The sequence below is a fragment of the Aphis gossypii genome, chromosome 3 (genome assembly GCF_020184175.1).
Source record: "Aphis gossypii isolate Hap1 chromosome 3, ASM2018417v2, whole genome shotgun sequence".
Taxonomy (NCBI): domain Eukaryota; kingdom Metazoa; phylum Arthropoda; class Insecta; order Hemiptera; family Aphididae; genus Aphis; species Aphis gossypii.
Genome location: NC_065532.1, coordinates 53,012,664 through 53,035,506, shown reverse-complemented (window position 1 = coordinate 53,035,506; position 22,843 = coordinate 53,012,664). Strand labels below are relative to the sequence as shown.

The 22,843-nt window shown below is 26.7% G+C and overlaps 1 protein-coding gene across 2 annotated transcripts in view; it reads right to left on the bottom strand.

The window, feature by feature from the left end:
• LOC114128483 (leucine-rich repeat-containing protein 4B-like) overlaps nucleotides 1-22,843 on the bottom strand; it is a 283,831-nt gene that overhangs the window by 191,439 nt on the left and 69,549 nt on the right. The window contains exon 2 of one of the 2 annotated variants that reach the window (XM_050204262.1): nucleotides 19,115-19,132. The exons of the other annotated variant lie outside the window; for it this stretch is intronic. The gene's annotated coding sequence lies outside the window, so the exon portion shown is untranslated. The remainder of the gene's footprint in view (nucleotides 1-19,114; nucleotides 19,133-22,843) is intronic. 2 annotated transcript variants of the gene reach the window in all.

Here is a 22,843-nt window from a genome sequence, read left to right as displayed (position 1 = left end):
AAAAGAAAGCAATTCACAATACTCCAAAAAGCAATTTAAAAAAATATAATGTTTAACGAATTGTTCCGAGTTGGAAGGAAATAAAAACGCGAAAAATGAAAATAATCTCCATACGCACACTCAATTTACCATATATATATATATATATATATAGTAATGGCATAACATTTTTATTAAATGCCAATTCCGTTTTATAGGACACTGTAAACCATAACGAATTATTAGTTCCGCGAATTGTGGTTGGGTGTTTTATACCATTTTTCAATTGCTCATAAATTGTGGAAGAAGTGTAGTTTATTTGATTATCAGAATGTTGATGCCTAGTAAATATATAATATAATAGTGAGTAATCCAAAAGTGTAGTGAAGTTTCGATAATAAAAATAAAAAAATTACTTTTGTCTCCAAAACTATTTATGATTGTACGTACCTATATGTTTTTCTATCAAATGAAACTGCAGATTACAATCATATAACTATAGATAATTATTAACTATTTAACTATGCCGTAATGTTTTGATACCAAAAATCAACCTGAATTAAACTTATTTTAATTTAATCTATAAAATAACATTTAATACTTCGTTATATGCCGCAAACTCATATTTAAATTTATTATAGTTGTTTTGAATATTTTTAGAATTTGCATAATGCATAATGTTGTCAAATAAATTAGTTGTTTATGTACTTAATATATTCACGATTTTATACTAAACTGATATAATAATATAAAAACTATATTAAAGTAAATAAATGTTCTTATAAAACAACAAAAAATTTTCATTATTCTTATTAATTATTATTGACTAACAAAATGTCAATAATACAACTTGATAGTGTTCTGTTGTTGTCGTTGTGATAAAAAAAAATCACATTAAACTTCAATAATGATGAGTGTTAAGTGTAGAATATATACTTAAAAGTTTTCTAAAAGAATAACAACCACAAATGTTCCAGATACACTGAGAAAACATTATGTAATAGACATAAAATAAAGATTCACAAAACTATAAATGTCAAGCACTTGTGCAACACAAATTAAATTAATAATATAATACCGAAAATAATACTTTTATAACTGATAAAAAAAATTATAAAACTTATATTTAGTAAATGATTCCATAATTTTTGAAGTTATCATTAGAATTGATTTTTTAACTTGATCAATTTATTATTATTTATACATCGTTAAAAACTTAAAATTAATCTGTACAAAGTTTATATCATTATTTGAGGTTATGTCGGTTTAACTCACTATACCTGAACTGAGAAAAAATAAGTTTTTGTAAATAACATATTTTTAAAATTAACATAAACCTTAACTTTTCATCTATAAAAGGTTTGCAGTAGATATTGTAATACATCAGGAATAAAATTAAATGCATGTATAATTTGTTAATTCTTGTTAACATAATAATATGACAATTTATACTCATGTATGAAGAATAGTTTTAGTTAAAGTTTTTGTCTGGATAAAAAATGTTTTATTCAATATAATACGAGTTAAGACGAACACATTTTAGCTGATAGTTAGTATGACGAATTTTTTTTTATAAACAGGTGAAATAATTGATCCTATTACGTACATCGATTTACTTATAAAATATATGCATATATTATATATGTATATTTCATTTAATATCGTGTAATGATTATTCCTAATAACTCTAAAAATTCTAAACTACAGTCTATAAAATGTATCGTTTTAAATAACGCTGTTGTAATTTCAGTTGATTACTATCAATAATGATTTCTTTCATCTTTTATGTACAGTTCACAGTTAAAAAATCATTTATTTCAATCTTTTGGAAAATATTTATGTGTAAAATATTCATATAATTATTGTATAACAAATGTAAAATAGTGTATTAAATAGTTACAGCATTCTGTAAGTATAATACACAAATTAAAAAAACAATAATAAACTAATAAATAATAACATAAAAATTATGATATTTTCACTGTTCGTACACAAATTATTGGAATTTGAGATAAATGCGTGGTTTTATTAACAAGAGAAATACGTAACACCATTAAAGAATGGAAGGTACTGCAAACAATATATGATTTTCTTTATGTTTTCATAAGACGAAACAGAATAACATAATATACTTACAAATGTAACGACATAGCTGGTATGTAGATCAAAGACACAATATACTTGTTATTAAGATTATCAAAGGAATTTCGATTTTACGGAGCAGGAAATTATTTACACATATTCTGACAATTAAATAATCAAAAATGCAATGTTTTGAATGGTAAAATAAATATTATTAATGTTTGTATGGATTTCACATGCACGCTACAAAGGTTTCCTCGCTTGCAGATCAAAGACATATATTTATTTATTATTTATTATTATTATTATTATTTTTATGTTAACTTAATGCACATGTCATTATATATAGCATATTATGACTATATACCCTTTAGTAATTGAAACGAGGATATGACGTCGTAAAGAAAACCACAAGCCCTTTCCGGAAAAACAAAAACACAATATACGAAATGTAGCTCATGAATGATAAAAAACAACCCCGATTTCGGGGTTATAGCAATATTTGCCCCGCAGACAAGTGAAATACATTGTATTTGTTCATTATTATTATAACAGTAGAGAGTTATGGGGAGATAGTCGGAAGAAGAGATGGTGACGTCAATTCGGTGAAAACATATTTACGATAATATTAAACGAGATGGGCCGACGAGCATACATTATACACGCGTCTACCGAGTAGGTAATGTACCTTAACACTCACAAAAAAAAAGAATCTCCTATTTTATGCTTTTCATTTTAAAAAGGTTCTCAACGACAATATACTCGAGATGTACGCGCGTAAATATAGAATGCCTTTTTAAAGCATCATAAGTAGGATATGCCTATATAGTATACATATATTATAAGCGTACCTATAAGAGTTTTGAATAGCTAATATAAGTGTAGACCCATATAACTTCAAACTTGTGTAATATAGTATTTTACACATTGCGATAGTATTGCGAAAAGCATATTTTATAATAAATATAATACAATATACCTACGTGTGAATGGTGTACGTACGCCAATATACTAACTACGTGCGCATAAGTAAATAAATAAAAAAAGCACACACACACACACACTCACACACACACACACCTGTGTGCAAACAGACCCTGTGTTTTTACAAATCAAATACCTACTAAATTGTCGATGTATACACGTAATTTATAAAGTCGAAATCGAATAAAATTTGTTCTATTCAAATTAGTACTTTTTGATTATAAAAATAACAATGTGTTTTAACTTTGTGACCATAGATCATCATTAATTATTTATACTCTGTGTGCGTATTATAATAAGAACATTAATTTTATAATATTATTTTTAACAATACATTAATAATTTTAGCTAATTCTGTTCAAAATTATATTTATAATAGACATAGATGTAGTATTTTGGATGTCCATTATACTTATTTATATAAAACAAAGTCATTTGTACATTATAAAGAAAAATTCATAGCTAGACTAACTATAATTTTTTTATTATTAATTTATTTTTTGTGAGGAGAGGAGGGCGAAATCGAAGAAACAATAAATATGATAGTATTAAATCTAATACAATGTTAATTATATATTATTAATAAATAGTTAAATAGCATATTATTTTAATTTTAATTTTTTTTTTTTAATCATAGGATTTTGAGTAGAATTAAAATACTAAGTTAAGTCTTATATTATAACTTTATCTAATGAATATTAAATATTATCGTATTTGATTTTTACGTAATCAAATTGAAATTCAGTGGTATACTGATTGAGTATAGATAATATAATATATGATGAGTGTACTCTGATATAAGTGTATAATATAATATAGTATGGCAATGAACAAATATATAAACATAATATCTAAGATAAACATAAAAAAATATATTTTTTTTCATGATAATAGAACCACTAAGCATATATTATAATTTGCACAAATCGCATGTATGTTGTATATTTATTTTATCGCAATAAATATTGAAAATCATATAATAGTGATTTAATAACCCAAATAAAATGGTTTTAATATTTCGAGGTGAATTGATGTGACGCAAATATATTGCGAATATGTATGCTTATCGTGTAGATCACGCTGATCGAAAATGTGAAATGGCAAACGAATCACGACCCGGTTGTTTGGAGATCGCTGCGAAAAAAAAAGGTCGTTTTAATTAAAAAATGGTCCTACGCTCGCATTAACTGGCGATAACGACGGATAAAACACCGCATAAAAAATAGCACCTTCCGCGTGTGTTCAGAATTTCCTGCTGAACGTTTTTTGCCCGAAATAGTTTGGAAAAACAAAAAAAAAAAAACATCATTGGGTTGACGATAAAATTATACCAGCAAATTATCATAATAATGATTAAAACGAAGATACTTGTTCACGCTGCGACGTCCGTGTCGCTTAGTAAACCGTTTAGAGAAACGTCGGGTGAGTTGTCCACATGGTGGGAAACGGAAGTGAGAAACAACGAAATATCGTTTATTGCAGCACGAAAATTGCACCTCCCCGCAGGTCGCTGCTGGCAAATGGTGGACCTCGTCCGTTGCGATATTCTGTGGTTACCGAAAATGATTTCGATCGTATCGGTGGCGGTAGACGAGCGGACGGGCAACGGTCGCATTTTATCGACGGCCGTCCCGGGGGCGACGCGATGACGGACGCGCACTCGCGAACAGCCACAAACACCCAGCCACCACAATACAGGAAATTATTGTTCAAACAAACACGTTTCTCTCATTTCCGAAAAGGCAATTCGCCCGGTTTTGAGCTAATAAAATCATTGCCACGGAGGGCGCGCCCAACGCACCACCGGACCGAATATCGTTAATATCCGACGGCGTCTCGATAATAATAATAATATTATACAGGGCGATTCGCCAAACATGCCGACCCCCATTTTCATCTACAACGATGAATTTATTGAAAATCTGCAAACATTTAAATATGTTCAAAGACTATAAATTATCAATTTATCGAGATTTTTCATAGTATCTTAGCTGTATCCGATGGACAGCCGATAAACTTCTGTTTATTTTTTTTTTTTAAATGAAAAACCCCCTGGCCTTACTATTTAAGTATGCTAATACTAGATCCGATATTAAATCTTTTCATGTTCTTGTATGGCTATTTTTATGAACTATTATCCTTAGTATAAATATATTCATTTTAATAACAGAAATACTATTCATTCAAATATTAAACTAGGTATATCAGCATTTTTAAGAATTTGATAATATATTTAAGTTCTAAAGTATATTTAAAAATTCCAAAAAAAATAAACAAAATAATATCTGAAGAAAAAAATGCATCGTAAAAGAATAAAAAATTGGAAGAGCATATTTTGTGAATCATCCTATATATTCTTATTGAGACGCCATCGGATATTAACGATACTAATCTAACCTGTAAATATATACATATTATATCCGGTCTTCGCTCGAGTCGTGATTTAATTTAATTTTTTTTTTTGTATTTTTTCTACAGTTAAAATAAAAATTTATTTTTGTAAAAAATACTTGAATTGTCTTGCTACTATCGAATTTGATTTAAACATTTTGATTCAATATCGATATTTCAAAAAATAAAAATGTTGTTAATTTATCATAAGTTTCAAAATAGTATGTATAAAATATTTATTTTAAATAACTATTTACTAATTAAACTCCATAAATTTGTAAAAACTAATAGAGAAATTACAAAAGAAAAATAAATAAGATGTTACATATACGAAAGCTGCTTTTAAACATTTCAAAATAGTTAATGATTTATCTCAAGAATTTTTCCCGGACTCTTGATGATGTAAGAAGTAACCTGAGAGTGGTTAAGTATGATAAGATTCAGCTAAGATTTGGTAAAATGATTATATCGAATTTAAAATAAATCGTTGAGTAGTTCAAGAGAACCTCGTTTCCATTAAAAAGCGAACATTCAATTTTATTACTTATACAGAGAAAATATATTTGTGTGTGTGTGCGTGTTTCGTGTTCCACCACTCGATAATCCTTTAAAATACCAATTTGCACGATGTCGGAGTACATGACCGTTAGTGTGTTACAGAGGATTTTTCCACGAGTAATATTATTATCATCTACCCATCGGACCGTCGGCAATGTTCGTTGTGAGTCGCATTAGAACCCACACACATTATACGTGCGTACCTGTACATAATAATATATACGCCGTACGATAGTTATCAATTTTATTACTCGTATATAGCTAGGTACCTATATGATTATAGTTTTAAGCGACCGCAGGCCACGAAAGCAAAACTTTTTATACCAAATATCATTATACAAAATATTATACAAGATAATTTTTTTTTTTTATCATTTCTTATAAACTTAAAACGACAATGATAAAAATGGTAGAAAAAAATACAATTTTTTTCCAAAAGACGTAATGTGTTGTAATGACTTCAAAAAATGTGAGTAAAAAAATGTTTAAAACACTTAAATATATTGAGAAAATGACTGCATAGCGATAAGAGAATCGCCTCGCATATAGCGTATAGTCTATTTGTACGAAATCGTTTTCCAGTCACGACGCCAACCCTTCCGAACGAACGCGTTTGCCGAATATTTTTATTCTGCTTTTCAATGGGTTTGCTATGCGTATAGTGAATGTTTTTTTATTTATTTTATATATATATATATATATATATTATAGCCATTATGTGTATATATATATAAGTGTGTGTGGGTGTGTGTGTGCATTCGACGAGCAGATGATAAATAACGAGCGAAAACGTCTTTACGATTTGATCTCGCGAAATCGAATACGACCGCGTCTTCGTGAAATACAATTTGCGCGGCGTTATCCGTGACCGCCTGCGCATTGGGCCTGGCGGAGGAGAATGAGGACTAGTGCCATAACTTACGCTCAACAAAATGGTTATGACAATAAAATCTCCATTACTCCATAACTCCGTCACCAATGCCGACACTTGGATATCACGCCATTATATAATATAAACGGCTATACGATTACATATATATAATATTATGAGCACCTCTGAAGTGTTATAATTTTGTGCCATTGTCGTCGTAGCACAGTTTTCTTAATTTTCTATTAAACTGTACACAATTTAATGTAACAGAACTTTAAAATTTTGTTACGTTTTCTATCAGTACGGGTGATTTTAACACAACCCAATACGGTTTTCACTCACAATACAATACGTCAGCGGTGTTTAACACTACCCAATTTTTAAAACTCACAATAATAAAAGAATATCGTAACTTGAGATAAAAAAAATGTGGTTTAAAATCAGTTTATGACTGAAAAATGAATTATATTTGATTTAAAATTGTATGCGTTTTACATCCAGTTAAATCATGAAATTATTTGCTGTGCTTTAAAATATATAGCGACTAACGAGTGACGGTTATGTTAAATAAATATTATTTTTAATTTATCGCATACAAGTTCTTATTTAAATGTATTACATTTCTATAAATTTTAATCTATACGTTTGATAACCATTTAAGTAATAGTTCTTATTTCATAAAAATGTTCAAATAAATGTCTACATTTTTCCATCAAACAATTTTTTACTTCAGTGAACTTCATCCGGAGTATATACATAATACAAAGTTTTTCTTCTTACATTCATGAACTATTTTTTTCATATTAAATTATTTCTCATTTTTACAGTATATACACAAGTAAATATACTACTCACTTTATTTAATTATTAGTTGTTTTATTAATAGCTTATTATATTTATTGACTAGAATACGGGATTCTGTTTAATATTTAAATAGCATTAATATAACTAAACCGGATAATAAAGGCGATAGACTGTCTTTGACATTTGCTGTAATTCATCATCATTGATTAAATAAAATTGTTTTAATATTTGTAACAATTGCATGGTATATTTAATATATTTCAACTTCATAATTATATAAGTACGCGAATGATAAATAATTATAACAAATTACAAAATTTTATAAAAACGACAATATTACAAAACAATGTAATTCACTACGTTATACAGTAGATTTTCAAGTCTTCATTTAAAATCGTAAATAAAGGATGTGTTTAACTCAGATTTAATAATAAGTCATTGTACATTAAAATCTATGAGGAACGTTGTATTATATTTTCAAGTTTTTTACTTACAAACAGAATTTAAATAATTTTTAATTTAAAATTTTTATAAAGATCACTAAAATATCTGACACAAATGCTAATATACCTTTCTATTAGGTACATATAATAATTGATTTTATTATAAATAATTTAGAATTTAAAGAAGGTTTCAATAAACAAAAATACTTTGAATAACATCAATGTTTTCCTATTCACTGGTTTATACGTACAATATACAATATACAGCTTATTTAAAAAATATATAATTGTATTATTCCCAGGTTTTAATAGTGCCAGTTATACAATATATTTAACTTTTATATAAAATTGTGTTTTGGAGTGCTTAATAATAAAATTGGAAAACTTTAGTATGATTTCTATTAACTCAAAAACCATATAACGATCATAATCGTATTGTGAAGAACTTCGAACAATTGAGTACTCAACTTTTATTTCCTTATTTCATTATTAACAACGTATCAATAAAATATATTGTGATGTAGAGATAATTTTTGAAATTTGATAATAAACCGTTTTCAGTTATTTCAAAAGTCATAAAAATGTTTTAAATAAGAGTTTAATTAAATTTAGCGTTTATTAATTTAGTTTCTATCATAAAGTGGTTTGTATAAAATATGTACTACCTTTTTTTGTAAATTCTAATTGTACTTCTCAGATAAAGAATTTGAATAAATTTATGTATTTGATCATACAAAATTAGTACTTGCAAATGATAATATTTTTGAACCATAATGATCGTAAAGAATAGATAATACTTAAATATACTCATATAAAAATATAAAATAGAATTTCAAATAATTTTCAATTTTAATTAAATTTAGATATACACTTATCAAAATATATTTATTATTTATTGCGTTTTAAACTTACAAGTATATTATAATACATCTATAATATTATAAAAGTAATCATATTACAGTGATGTATTGTTGAATGACGAATATTGTAGCGATACCTGTAATCACTGAGATCCGAAAACTAATGATCGATGATACTAAACACGACACTACAAAACTTTGATAAAAAATTGGCATAATATAAGAAAAATATCTAACTGCATTCATAAAAAACCACCGGAATATAGGCCATAATAATGTCTCAATACATTGCATGTATTGTATAACGTCTAACAATTAGTATAGTAATTCAAAATTTGAGTGAACATTTTTGGTAAATTTACATTTTTGACAATACGCCTTGTTTATTTTTGTATATTATATAACAATAATATTGTATTCAAATCGTAAGATATGGTGTAAATCACTTTGTGTTATACGACACTGTGAAAAATATATAAACTCGATTATACAGTTATTTTTTATATTTACATTACGCTAATGTTCTGATGGCACGATAAAAATATTAATATTATAAGAATTTATATGTATAATAAATATTATTACTAAGAATAATCATGGTAATCGTTAAAAATTCGTTATTTTTAATATCAAATTATGTTTACCGGATATAATCACTATTGCAAGGCGTGTACGTAATATTCGGTATCACGAGAAATAGTCACACAGGCTGAGAAGTGTGCTTTTTGAAAATTGTAGTCGAATAGCCAGCAAAGCTTAGTACAAATCAGATCTCGGACCTAGCTAAATGCAAGGGAGGAGACGAGATTATACTATAGACCGACCGTGTGTCCTTGTGCGTGGGCGAGTGTGTGTGCGAGTGTACGTGATAGAGAGAGAAGAGTCCTTTGTTTTCTGGTCTTTTAGCTGCGGTTAATCGGCGCCCATTACCGAATATTAAACGCACTTATTGTGTGCACGCACGCTTTTCCGAGCTCTAGCACAATACACACTCACACATACGCGCGCTTGCGGTGTTTATAATATATGGTAAATGTTACAGTACTAAAAAACAGGCTCCAGTGCAATTTGTTCGGTAGAACACTCCGTTCGACTCTGCCAAAGAGAGAGAGTAGATCGAGATCGAAAGGGATGATGAGGTCTGAGAGAAAGGAACGGACATTATCGGCCGACCGGAATATATATATATAATAATATTATAGCCGTTTATGCTTTGTACTTATGGTCACGAAACGATTGTGCTGCCGGGGCGTACCACTTTTTATGTATATGTATGTGTTTTGTATACGTACATTAGCACTTAAACTCACACAAAAATCCGTTTTAAATGACATAGTAATATGTCGCGCAGCGTGTGCGTGCAATCGATCTGACATAAGCATTATAATGTACATAATTTTTTATAAGCATATTTATGCACCCCACTTACGCCCCTACGTCTAGCGCTCCTCAATATGTGCGTAATCTATATCACAAGCAACTGAGAAATTATAAGATCCGGAAGTGATTTATAACTGCTGCAGAAGTCTGTGTTGTGTACGTGAGCAGGGCGACGAATTAATCTTCAATAATCGCACATAATGCGCCTACATAATATTAATAATGATGGTAATTGCTACAATTATACAATTAAGTGTACCTTTACATTTGACTTTGCACACGTAAAGAAGACGTAAAAAATTACAACGACAGCTTAAAAACAAATCAAATACAAATTAACTGACAAAGACAAACGACCGTTCTGCAGGACTATATTATAAAGCCTAGTTCGCATTTAAGACGCATGCAGCATTCTAAAGTAAATTACTTAATAAAAATACTTGTCGTTGTTTTAAGAACACAATTTAGAATTTTCACTCAGAAAATAATTTTTAATATTCATCATTGCGAAGTCATAATGTATTTGAGAATTCGAGCAGATGGCGACGTAAATACAATGATTTTAAGTTTTGTCGCTCCTTTTTTTTTACTGACGAGGAGCATTTTTTCCCAGTTTATATTATAAATTATAATCATTATAATCGAATAAATGCCAGTCAACTTATAAATGTTATATCATTATACAATATTTCAAGTTAATTTTTTTTTAAACATAATATTCTTTAAACACTTATTTAAGTAATTTTTTAATTTACTCATAATTGGATAGAAATAAAAAAAATATGAAAGTTTATCAACAAAATTAAAATTTAAAAGCAATTGGTCACGAGTGTTTAGTGCAATTAAATTCCTTTGTGAACGTTATATTATTTAATTCGAATTTATGAAGTTTGAAAACAAGATCGTTAAGAAAATAATTATATGATCTTCAATAGCACACCTAGGAATTTCATATATTTTTAACTGGAAGCTTTCAGATATTAATAACTAATATTATCACGTTTTGATAGTAACATTATGTACAAAATATGATTATAGGTAGATTTCACGGGTATATATCCATACAAAACTATATTGAATAAACATCGATTTAGAAATCATAATTTTAATTTTAATAATAAACTGAAAAATATAAATCATTGTGAATAACTTCATTTTCAGTGAACTGATATTAAATTCGACTATTATCAACATATTTCTTAGTTTATAAACTATATAAAAAAATCGGTGTCTATGCGTAGTACATTGTACTAGATACCTAATTTTACTAATAAACATAATATTATTTGATGATTATTTTAGTGCTGAAATTTGAAAAAAAAATAAAAATAATGCTGCAACCAGGACGGTAGTATACCAAATACCTACCAATAACATCGTGTTACTGTACTAGTGTACTATGATATTGAAATACAGACATATATTTAATAAAATAAATGTATTAATAATTTATAAGAACTAAATACATAAAATAAATATATATTATCGTAGATTAAATATATACTAATGGTATATTATTAGTATGATAGTATATACTATTCATCACGTAAATTATATTATTTATTAAAAGAGTAAAACATCAAAACTACCTGAGTATAATTTATTCTCGATAAATAAGCTGTGTTATACAGTTGCTTATATTTTTTAAATGTTGCTGACCCATAAAAAGCCCATACTTAATGTACCTTACTTATCAGCCTTACTGTCAGTATAATAAATTTTAATAAACATTCAGCATTAAACATTTTTGAACAGCATTAGTTCAGTATCCATTTAACTTATTTAATATGAACAACTGAAAAATTAAAAAATAACTATGCAGTATAACACATTTATGTAGTGTATCAAAGTTACGTATAGTAGGTACGTAAATTAGAATATTTTCTGACAATTAAGTTAAATTAAATATAAGCATAAACAAAAAGCAAATACATAATAATGCATAGATTATTGTGACATTGTGCTATTTATGATGCAATTTTGAAAACATATAAGTACAGTTTTTTTTTTAATAATAACAACATAAAACACACATACTATTACCAGATAAATTTTAATTGATATAGATAAACCTGAATCAAACTTTCTAGTAAATAATATATTACACTTTTCAGTGACACTAATTAACGAATTACTTTACAGGCATCAATATTTATAGGAGATCACAGTCATAAAAAGTAAAAACTAAGGATAACTTATGTAACAAATACTATTGTACACCAACACTCTTCAATCTACATTCTTATAGACTGACAAATATAAGCCATTATAATACATATTTATATAAAATGTTCAATGAATAAAATAAAATACTTTAAATTTCAATCGAATATTTTATTCATTTAAAATTTTTTTTATCATTATTATTATTTACATATGTTGATAAAATTTCAGTATAAAATTTTATTTTCATGGTATGATTATGATTATCAATAGATTTATTAAACTCCATATTTAAATAATTCCCATATTATAGGTACATAAAATGCTGGTATTTTTTTATTTTCAATTAAATTTATAAATATGCTTGCATATTAACCGATATTCTTAATTTGAATATGTAATGTAGTTCTATAGAATCATCTACTGACACTACATCTGTTGAATAAAGTACGAAGAAATTAAAACTAAAAGAATAATGCACTTATGCAAATTTCATGTTAATCCAAAGCATGGTGCGGAACGGATATTTTTAGTTTAATGCTATACAAACATTTTCTTTTAACCGATATTTTTCTTCGCTAAATATTCTAAACAAAAAAGTGATCTTTTTTTAAATTTATGTAAATCACCGACATTAACATTTTTTTTTTCTATTTAAATTATCTTTTTTACTTTAGGTAGTAATTTAATAAAAATATATTTGAACAGGCATTATAAATTAATATAATTTGTTATTTATAAAATATTGAATAAAACATTCTAAAATAAATCACTATAAAAACTATCAAATAGATATTATGTAGGTACATATATTATAATAGTTTTCGTTGCACATCAATCAATAAAAGTAAAAAAAAAAACAACAACAAAACTTGTATTTCATCAAAAATTTATGAAATAATCGAGTGGTAACATTTATTATAGTTCGTTATTAATACTATAGGATTGTCGTATTCACCTTATTTAATTTATTTTTCGATTGTTTGAGTGAATTTTATCAGATATTTTCGGAAACTAACCGTGCGATAAGAATAATGAAGTTGCAAAATAGCTACTTACACATCGCCCATTTACAAAGATTTCACGTTAAAATGTAAACACTTAGAACACTTAGTATTGCATTTTATACACCACAAAACTACAAGTGTACAAATAAATTTAAAAACATATCGATGAAAAACTTTAAAATAATAAAATAAATGTAATTGCTTGATATTCAAAAGTTAGGTTAGGTTAGGTTTGAAGTTTATAAGATACTTTACTTACTATAAGACGATATAATATATATATAATATATATATCATTAACATAATCAACTATTTCAAAATTCTTTAGAAATTAGAATCATCATACTCTACAATAAAGGCGACAATATTTTAATGTTCATGAAAGTTCATTTGCATATTTTGTGAATTTTATTACTTTAAATTTGAAATTTTTATTGAATTTTTTAAGTAGTATCTATTTAAAACCAATGTAATATATGATATATTTTGTTTCAAAAAATAACAACACTTATGCAGTCCAAGTATGATAAACATTATACATTTTAGAACGCTGAATATGCAGTCAATACATCGTAACGAATAATAAATTATTTTTTAAACCACTACGAGTATACCAGCTACACATTGTATAGCTAATTTTTACTGAGATACCACATCAGCTTACATTTAATAAAAATATATTTGTAATATTAGTGAATTTATTATTACTTCTGTTATGACTAAAAATAACATTGCAATGTTGCAATGGATTTCACACCAAGAGCAGAACAATACAATGGAAATCTAAAATATGTGCTTTAAACGTAGTTTCCTACAAAAACATACCTAATACACAAACTATACAGTACTACACAATAATAATAATAACAATAATATAACAAGCGTTTACCTATAATAATACGATCCATAATGTTTCGTCTAAAACCGAAAACGAGAAATGTACACACTTGACGAGAAATTCACGAGCGTATTTCGACGGTGAGAAAATAACTAAGTATGTATCCTACCTGTACGGGAGTATTCGCGTTAGACCGACATTGAAAAAACCCGTCAAATGCGCAAAAATAATATATTTTATATGGTTTTTGTGTGGGGAAAATACAGGTGATTCGCCTAACGAATATACGCTCGTATAGCACAAAGTTCCAGAAAATACTTCGTTTAGCTACATGGTCTTTACAGTACTGAACTAACCGTAAAATTGTAGTTGCTCGATAGCAATGAATACGTAGTTTCCACAGTTTGGAACAGTACAGAAATCATAGCACCACATTACAATGTGAATCGTTTTAGTTGTTATGACGTATGATACCCATTAGGTACCTAACTCATAGAACCTAAATAAAGTGAATATAATTTACCTGCCAGCCAAAGTTCGAATTTTTTTCAATTGATTGATTTAAACAACACCACATAATAGTGTATTCATTTTTAACATATTAAAAAAGTTGCCATTATAAATAACTGCGATAAAAAAAGAACTATAAAAATGATTTTTATTTATATTTCCACTATTATACATATAGCTGTTTTTTATATAACATAATTTCCGTTTAATAAAATCCTAAAATCCTGTTAAAATGTAATTTTATATTTGTACAGTGATTATACTGTCCTCATTATTTCAAATATTGCAAGAAAAAAAGTAAACGCTTAATAAGTAATAAATTAAGTTAGGTTTTTTTTATTTTTTATAATTTTTTTCATTACAAGATAATATTTCCAATATATATAATATACAAAACGTTGAATATGGACATAAAAAAGTATAAAAATAGAGAAAACGAATTTTATCAGTATTGAACAATGTTCATATTTTATATTAACTGCCATACACAATGGTCCGTCAATATAATGTTATTAGATATTGACTACGTAGTTAAAAAATTAAATAATAAAAAATAATTTTTACCTTTAAATATTAAATTATTTATTTTAAAATCATACTTAGATAATACATTTTACATTTTCTAATGCATTTAAATCATTACTGTATATTGTATGTGTCATAGTCAAATACAATATATTTTAAGTCAGCTTGAATTGCGAAAAATAAAAGAAATGCACCCATTAAACTATATCAAATTTAATTTAATTATTTTTATCTTAGATACGACTAATTATATTTCATTTACAATGATAGGTTTTATCTAGCCATTTAAAAAAATTCAAAAGTTTCACGAAGTTTAGTAGATAAGAACTATTGTAATCAATGCAAATTATTCTGATGTCTTGTATCTGGAACATTCAAAAACTAACTTAAATATTTAAAAATATATATATATATATAGTGCAATTTACGGCTCACACTTAATTAATTTAATTATTTTTCAGCAAAATTCAAAATACATTAGTGTTTAAATGATTTTAGCAATTAATTATTTTAATATAAAAATGTTTTAATTATGTCAAAAGCACATTTATTTACGCTTAAGATGAGAGACTTAAAAAAAATATTGTTGACTTATATATTAATCAAGTTCAAATATTATCTTTTAGCCTATAGGTAATTCTAACTACAAATTAATAATTAGAAAAGATAATCTTGTTTTTTAAGCGTTCTAAATTTTAAAAAGAAAAATGAAGGAATTCATTATTTCTTAATATCTATTTAGTGAAACTTGAAATCATCGAAATTTAATTTGTCTTGAAAATTAATTTTTAAAGATAGTAGTTATGCAACTATTTATAAATTTTAATATTTATGTATCAGCTAAAATTTCTAAAACTCAATAATAAATACATATGCTCACACTCCACTGAGAAAACAAGTTCTGAATAGTTGTCGAAAATATGTAAAATTGCATTTTAATAGTTAAGCTGTTTATTTTTGTTAATATTATTATTAGTTATCACGAATAAACGTTATTATTTCCTAGCCTCAAAAACGAATACACTATACACAGTACACACACCCACACAACCGATAACATAAAACTGTATAGTGTTGTTTCTTTGATGTGGGTGGCGAAATAATACAATTGCGAAACACACATAGAATTAAAAATCGCTGTGGGTTGTTTGTACACGATGAAGAAAGAATCGATTTTTTTTTTTTTTTTGGCACTCCTCCGCGGAGAAAATAGGCGCCTAGGGTTCACCGTGTGACCGAAAATCTATATTTTCACTTTAACACACACACACACACACACACACACACACACACACATACACACACACACACACACTATAAATATAATATATAAATTAAACCATCAACAGGGCATCATGTGTATATATGCGTACTACAGCCGAAGAGGAATTGTCTCTATTCGTGCCACCAAAACTAAATTATACGAGTCGAAATAATTTATATCCCACGATGGTACTTATGCTGTGTGTTTTTATGGTGCGATGCATTATCGTTAAAAACAAAGGAACTCTATATCGCGCGGTTAGGTTTATTCATTTGTTTTTTTTTCTTACTACACCATACCACTATTATTTATCATAGTTTGAAAATAAAATACACATCCTTTACATGCATCAGGTGATAATAATTACAAAAAAAACTATTAAAACGTTCACACATTGAAATCGAAGATTTATTTCTGAACAAAAATAAAAAAAAAATTTAGTAGGTACGTACGAATATAATATATCGACAGACGCATTTTCAGTACCCATACTAGAAATGCTCGAGATGAAACGTAGAGTAAAGGTACTCCCTTACAATTCCGTTGCCGATAAATTATCGTAAGACGGCGGCGTTGTGCCCCACGGTGTTCGGAATTTTCTTTAGAGCACGCTGTACATATTATATACGTACGACCACGTAGTGAGGAGTGGTGGTAATGGAGTTTCCATAGTTCCCACCACTTTAAAAAAAAAATCTGAACGTCGCGAGATATATAGCTTTGAGTATACCTTTAAAATATTATGAATTCCACATAGCCATAACTTTTGACCAGAAAAATAAAATATAATAAACTCCTCTAATGGTATGCGAACAATATTACAATCTAATGAGGGATTCAAATCTCTACGACGCAAAAAAAAAGGTCGTCACGATCGCAGTACGTATACCTGAGAAGCAAAACAATGTCAATCGTAGAGCTTTATACTACGAAAGCGTTTTAACAAATTCGATTGAACGAAATCGTTTTAAATATTAAAGTCAGATAGTTTATGGATACTGATGTATAATTTTAATGAGGCTTACACGATCGTTGCAAACCATCGTTTCCAATGTCGTTATCATGGAATATTATAATGACCTACTATTCGATTATAGGTACATATGTATGAGTTTTACGCGTATACTATAATGATTAAAATGTATACAAAACAACGATCAACTGTGCAACATAAAATTGCAGTCTAATGTAAATATATTTATTTTATTATTATTATTTAAGTATATCATAATATAACACTCATAAATATTTTATAGTATAAAAGCAAGTCCCGATTTTTTTCACGCATACAAATCCAAACCTTTCAACGTATCGTCACCAAATTTTTTAGTGTTATACCTGACAGTTTTGTGGCGGTTTTAGTACCACTTTTGTTAGGAAACATGTTCAATATTTTGACATTTTTAGATTTTTATAGGAATATGTTATTTGTATCTGAACACATTATTTCGAAAAATGAACATAATAAGTTACATAAAATAAGTTTTGTCTCTCCTGTACGATTTGAATTTCGATCTAAAATATGTGTTATATATTATAGTATATTAAAATAGTTGTTTAAAGCGTACCTGTAGTTAACCATTCGCCCATGACCACCTCAGAATATGTATATAGAATCTACAATAAATCAATTATTATAGTCGACGAATGATATGTGATAACGGCTCGGTGCTTTGAAAGGTTTAGCAAGGGTTTTAAGTATAAATCACTGTATTCTAACTACGACTGACGTACTTAATTTTGAGACTCAAATATTTAAGATAGGTTAAAACGCATTCAATAATAATATTAACCAATAGAAAAGTAGTATAATAAGTCAGTAGCACACTGATTGGCTGTATGATGCGGAAACCCCAAAATTTCCAATGTTGTTGTTTGATAATTATTATTGTTGTTATTCGTTTAACGACGTTATACTATTAGTATATAATATATTTTATGAGTATAAGAATAATGGTATTAATGTGAGAAAAAAATTATTTTTGTTATTTATAAGTATATTTACGAGAATTTATAAACACCTTAAATTATTATTATTTTGGGTAGGTATAAGGTATGTACATTGTATAGCATTTTATGATCGAAATAACTACATGATAAAGAAACAGCCACCCAATTTGCAAACAACTATCCATGAGGGAGGAGCATGAAGTTTACAGCAAGTAATTGATATAATAACGTACATAATATTCTATTTTTCGAATATTGTTAGTATCAATTGAAAATTTATGCTTTCTGATAGAATTTTATAGCTTGAATAGAATAACGTATAACTATGATAGTCGTCACAGTTTAAAATATTTCTAGTTACAGTTTCTAAAAATTTCACATATTTAATTTACTTACTAATAGTCAGAGTATATTATACAGTAGGTTCATATTTGTTGGCAGTTGTAAATATTATTCATACTAGTTAATGTCAAATTATATAGCAAGTGATTGACAATTGACATACCTTTGATTAATCAATTTCCTGGAAAAAATAAAAATACAAAACATTAGATTTTTCGTAAAATAAGTAGCTTTTAATTTAGACATTGTTATTTAGATATATCATATGTCGTATTGAGTATGGCAATTGTGAGGAAACTCAGTACAGGATAATGTAATATATATAATTTTACTAAAAAAAAAAAAACGTGTTAAGGTGCGACGAGCACTTTCATCAATCGAATTATGATTCATATCGGCCGAAATTATGTAAAAAAAAAAAAAATTAGTAAGATTAAGAATAAGTTAGGACTAAGTAATTAAACTGTTTCATTAACAGATTAGTCAATGTTTGATGAACATCTTTTTGTATGATACCACACATAGAGTACCTATTATTATTATTATTATTATTATTCGAATTAAATTATATTCTATGCGAACTATAAAATGAGATAACATCTATTATCGTATCATCGTATTGTATTTGTATGAGACCAAGAGACCAAATAGAGCAGAACTTCTATCATTAATCACAATACCCTTATATATTATATAGTTTACCCCCAAGATTCGTAGCATGCCACGTGAAGTGACAGAAGTGTACTTAAACTTTGAAATTTCTACGATGCAAGTACACTGTTGAAGTTACATTTCACTTTTACCATATGGACGTGTTCAATCTCATCCTTGCACGAAATAAAATGTGTTTGTGTGTAAACTTCACGTTCGATGATAAATAACAATAGTAAATCCAACCAAAGTTCTAACTCGCAACAATAATATTTCACGACACTAAAATCACACACAATCATTCCCAGAATCGTAGGTCGTTCGATAGACTAGTCGAATAAAAATCGCTTGAATTTAAAACATTCGAATGTCGCCATGTACTTGTTGATGTTTAACACGAATATAATCTTCTAATAAATTTAACCGAGCTTATGGGGTTTGATCTTCATTAAAAATGTATATATAATTGCGATATTAAAAATATTAATCCTTAATCTGATGTAATAAAATATTACTTTATTACGTCTACGTAATATTTATTTTATAGTTTTGATAATATAATTACAAATTATTATTAAACGTTATATTTATGTTTATCTATTATGAAATTTTAAGAGTTCCATACGATACATTAATCTCCAAACCATTTAATATCTATCGATCGCTCTTAAATTATAAAATATATATGTATTACTGTTAAATGTACATTTACTTTGCTTAATATAAAAAACTCATACCTATACATATATATAAATATGAATACCTACGTATGTGTGTTTTTATTATAAAATTAAAAAAAATTATATAATTATGCCCGTCAATTTTTATTAAACACGTTTATATTTATATATGATATTTTATGAATAATGGCAAAAACCCCTGGCGGAGTCGAGTAAAAAAAAAATGATTGGCGAAATTCAATTATTGCCGTCGTCGTCGCATATTTTATCATTAATTTTCTCTCCGTTATTACCACACCTTTGTCATATACAAATATAATTTACATTACTAGGTATGCACCTATATATATCAAAGGTCAGTCATCATCGTCCGGTTAGTTATGATGGTCAGGCGACAATATTAATATATATAATATTTGTGACTTTACGCTTCAGTCCTACTAAACATCTGCTACCTGAGAACGCATACCAATATTAATTAAAATCATATTGTATCCGATGTGATTTCGTTTCAGACTAACTTCAAAGATGCGTTGTTTCGTATTTATAATAGGTTACTCGGTATTACATTTTATATCGGTTTTAGGTCATGCCCTACATAATACATTATAACGTAATAACGTATGCTCTGATCTTATCATAAGTGCACGATTTAAATAATAATTATTAATTACTTTAAATAACTAATGACTTATATCTATCAGCTTTAAAATAATTAACTACAGTATACCTACCGAGATAGATTAATTTATCGTGAAACGATAAGCTTACAGCAATGTATGCTTTATGACCGTTTTCACATTTCAAGTATTATTATTATTTTTTTTTTTTCACTCACAGAATCGAATGTTGCCGTAAGCCATTTAAAATTTTAGTATAGATTATTTGTGCAATATAATCGCTTAAGTACACAATTTAATAAATGCATACTAAAAAATAATTATTGAAGTCTTTTTTAAAAAAAATAGAAAAATTATAATAAAAACGTAGCGTCAAATAAAGAATTATTCGATCAAAAAGAAAAGTTTGAACAAAATAATGAGGTCTTTAAAAACAACTAAATACATTTTGTATTTTATTTTAGTTTATATTTCATGTACTCAAAATTTAAGAAAAATTATACCGTGAATTATATGACATTGCGTTTATGTTTAAAGTATGCTAAAATTGTAATAATTGTTTTGTTTCATAAAACTCGGAAGAGTTGTAAGCTATATTAAAAAATAAAAATAAAACTAACCTTAATCGTTATTAACAGTCGGACGCTGTAGACCCGTAATATAAATGAAAACTTTTTTAATATTCCCACAGAAATAAATCATCAGATAGAACTTTAACAGACATACAAAAGTGTATTCGATTACCGCTTTGGGGAATTAAAATGTCAAACCTCAGTTATTATACTAGGCAATCGCTTTCCTGCTCACAAAATTTGTTAATAATTTTGGTATTTATTTTTCTATGTAAAATGTATATAAACAAAAATAATTATATAATATAAAAAAACATAATACTATCAGAAAAGTTTAATGTTTTGTTTTAAAAAATAAAATAAATAAAACTTATATTCAAATTATGACAGTTATTTATGTGTTGTAATTTATAGGTATCATAGTGCTTGATGCCTCACTGATAGTTAATTTAAGGATTTTTTTTTTTTATATAAATCGATTATTTTTATTTCTATATATACATATAATGTATCCTCCATGTTATCCTAATCATAAAATAGTTAAGATTCCTTTATTTAAACTTTCAAATAACATTTCAGCTGGTGTATAATAATGGTAATGATGATAATATGTTTGTACATTTTTTAAAACCAAGCATTCTGGAATAATCTTTTAACAATAAAAACTCATTATTTTGAAATTTAATAACTTTGTTTTAACATTTTCTTATATTGCTTAAATGTATTATAAAATAACATTTGAATGACATTTAAAAATTGTATGTAACGATTGAATTTATCTCGACTAATGCATCAAAACAAAAATAAAATATTATATATTTATACAATGAAACATCGAAATAATACTAAATTTGTGTTTACTAACAATTTATTCGTTCTGCAAACCTATAGGGTTTCTAAACATTTATAAAGTTTCATCTAAAACACTGAAAATGTGTAAAATCATAACAAATTACTTTGGATCAATATAATATAAATATACATGTCAAATTGATTTGTTCTTATGTATGGTATAATACTATTTTATTTTTTTTTGCATTTTTGCTAACTGAAAAAGTATTATCAATATTAATCAAATCTTTCGTTGTTTAAAAATTTAAAAATTTTCGAACAATAGGTTCTATAAATATTTGTACCCAATTCTATTTTGAATATTCCCCAACGTAGTTTCTAAGTATTTTATAATGCGATATTGTATTATAATTATGATGATTAAAAGAAAAATATAATTAAAACAAAAGTTAGTTATTTAAAAGTGTTGTCAATGAAAGCCCTAATTTTTTATCACGTTGCAACATTTAATATACATTTTTAATTTAAAATTATTTCTGCATATTTTATTTATTTTGTACAGGCTATGCATATAATA